The following is a 3,628-nucleotide window of genomic DNA, read 5'->3' on the forward strand; positions in this document are numbered from 1 at the left end:
CCATGTCATCGCTGGTCTAGATAGTGTAATCGAAAATGCCTTACATCTTATGGCATTCCCTACCCCTTCTAGGTTCATGCGTGCTTCAAAGGCATCGATATGCTCATAAGGATTTGTTTTGCCCTCGTATATGTGATCTATTGGTTTGTCAAAATGTTTAGGCAACTTGACTTGAAGAACATGCGAGGCAAATGGGGTTTGCCCCATGATGATGTGCTCTCGAGAAGGCAAACTGGAAATTGGATCTTCCTCGCCTTTCATACTTCTCATGATCTCGATACCTCCTCTCGCGTCGAGGAGACTCTCTCCTATCTCGTCGCGGCGAGTGATAAGGTCGGTAGCCATCTTCCCTGCTATCACCTCGGAGTCTTTCTGGGGTCCTTTCTTGGCTATTTCTCTATCCCTTAGTCGTATAACTCCGAGATCATGATCGCCAAGATTGTGAGCGCTCAGCTATCTTACACTCTAATTCTTGCATCTGATTACACATTTTTTGCATTGCATGGAAATAATCCAGTGGACCCAAACCAATGAAGTGCCAAGCTCTGGCATCATTATTTTGAGGTTGCTCCAAAACATGGAGGGACTTGATGTTCCTCCGTAAAATTGGGATCAGTTTTACACCCATCTTCGTGAAGCGTTTCCTTGTGAGGGGTATTTCGATCAATAGTTGATTGAATTTTGTGGTCAGCCATGGTGTGAAAAGATTCAAAGGTCCCCACAAACGGCCCTAATGTTCGTACTTTTCGAGTTAGAACGAGATGAGTAGTTCCGGAGAGTCCGACTTGAGCTGTATTCACACTAGATTGGGAAGGTTTTCTGCAAAGATACTCCGATATTTCAGTTAATAGTGTTTGCTAAAGGTAATAATGATATCTATTTTTTCTATATGTCTCGAGCTCTTTTGTTCCTAGTTTTATATTATATATTTTTTGGATATCCGTGAAAAAATTTACCGCCTCGAATATATGTTTTGTTCTTAACGATTTTTCATTTCGTTAAATAACGTTGTCTTCTATTATTATGTTTGTGTAACATTCAAAACTGGATAATAGATTTCCTGATTCTTCATTCTTGTCCAGAACATTCATGTACCCAAATATACATCCTGATTCTTCATTCTTGTCCAAAACATTCATGTACCCAAATATACATTTGGTAATGACAAAAAATTTAAGTTAGATTCACTTCCTTAGCTTGTTTACTACTCAAATCTAAATATATTGTTTATCCAATTTAATTAACCTCAAAATCATCTTTTCCTACATTACTCGTAATAACATTTGAATTTAGAGAAAATTCCATTCTCCTCCCCTGCGAGATGCTAAAATGACACTCCCCTCCCCTCTATTTTATAAATGTACATTCCTCTCCCTTCTAACTTTTAAAAAACCTCCTTTTTAATCCATTTTAAATTTTTTGTGTTAACTAATGTTAACTTTATCTATTTTTAAGAAAAAAAATTATTTTTTGAAAAAATACCCATTAACAAATTTTTTTTATCATTAAAATTTACTTACCAAAATACCCTTTAATAAATTATTCTTTTATTGATTAAATTGTATTTTTACCAAAATATTTTCAAAAAAATTAATAATTAAATTATTTTTTTCTAAGATACCTACCCTTCAATAATTTTTTAATTATTAAATTATGATTTTACTAAAATTTTTGTTAACAATTATTTTTATATTTTATTATTAATTTTTCGATATCAATATATATTATTTTAATATTAAAAAAAAAAATATTATCACTATTAATATGTATAACAATTAATATATATTGATATTGAAAAATAATCTTACTAAAATTTTTTATTTAATGTTAAAATAATATATATATATATATATATATTAAAAAATTAATAGTAAAATATAAAAAAAATTGTTAACAAAAATTTTGGTAAAATTATAATTTAATAATTAAAAAATTATTGAAGAGTATTTTAGAGAAAAAATAATATAATTATTTATTTTTTTAAATACAATTTAATCAATAAAAGAATAATTTATTAAAAGATATTTTGATAAGCAAAATTTAATGATAAAAAATAATTTTTTTGTTAATAGGTATTTTTTTTTAAATAATTTATTTTTTCTTAGAAAATGGATAAAATTAACATTAGTTAATACAAAAAGTTTAAAATAGATTAAAGAGGAGGTTTTTTAAAAGTTATAAGGGAGAAGAATATACATTTATAAAATAGAGGGAATGAGAGTGTCATTTTAGCATCTTACAGGAAAGGGGAGTGAAATTTTCTCTTGAATTTAAGATTATATTCCTAACTACTCAAAGCTTCCCGCAGCTAACCACTTTAATTTTCTCCCATCCTAATTACTCGAAGAACAGAGTTATTTATCTTACGAAGTAACAAAGTATTACTGGCAATAGCTGCATAGCAGAGCATAGTGGGACACAGGGAGGCAGCGCATGATGAAAAATTATATAAAATGCACAAGATATTTATTTTCTGCCTTCCTAGTACGTACTGATGAGTGATGATCTCGTCCAATTCATATCTTTTTTACTTTAATAGTTTAATTATTCGAAGCCCAGCATGGAATCGCCTTTATTTATTTATAATTTTTAAAACCATGTTTTTTCTTTTTACCTTTTCACTATTTATTGATTTGTGAGTAGGAGTATCGTGTATGGTGGTCCCATCATTATTGCATCTTATAAATTCTTAGTTCATAGCAAAAATATTTTAAACCTTTCAGATCCCCAAGGGGTGGGTTTGGTTTTGTGGTGTACCTATCGTCATGAACCAATCATGTGATATACCTCTTTAATCTATACAGTAATGTGCATAATAAGCTGACAAAAGTTTAATTTAATTTTGAATTTTAGTAGGTTTTTCCCCCTCATCATTTGGTGGAAACCTTCGAAAATTAAACCTGAAATTAGGGTTTTGTTTGTTTGTTTGTTATGAAAATGACCACCTCCAATAATAATACATCGTTTTCCACAATTTGAGTCCCACTTGCCTTGAGCCTCATATATATTGATCATAGATTCATAGGCATGATGCATGCTTTTTCAACTTTAAAAGCCAATTGCCCTCTTTGCCTTGCAGCCTCATATTCATCATAGCATCTTTTTCAATATTCATAGCTCGTGGCTTCAATCAACTATGTGTACAATTCAAGTACTAAGAGTCACATGAATAAATGAAAAAATCTAACCCACAAAATCAGTTTGTGATTGGAAAATTAAAGACAAGAAACAAAAAAACATATAAACGATCGGCCAACCGCAACATATATATAATTACAATTCTTGAGGCAAAAATAGACAAAATTGAGGTTCAGTAAACTAGAATAGTGGAATAATAAAGAGGGGATAGAGCACAAAAAGAACGGAATAATACGAAAGCAAGATAGAAAGGGGAGACAGAATATTTATATAGATTATAGAGAATATGCTAGCACCATGGTCGCATATAATTATTTAATTGGCAGATTCCACCCTTCTCACCATTTTAAAGAGATTATTTAGCACCACCACATGGGAAAAATTTATAAATAAAATATTTTATTTTTAAATTATGTAAAATCCACGTTAATTCTTGTTAGATGAATGAATATTGGGAGAGAAAGTAGAGAGTGTATTCTGTTATTGATGC

The sequence above is a fragment of the Arachis ipaensis genome, chromosome B04, assembly GCF_000816755.2.
Source record: "Arachis ipaensis cultivar K30076 chromosome B04, Araip1.1, whole genome shotgun sequence".
NCBI classification, from domain to species: domain Eukaryota; kingdom Viridiplantae; phylum Streptophyta; class Magnoliopsida; order Fabales; family Fabaceae; genus Arachis; species Arachis ipaensis.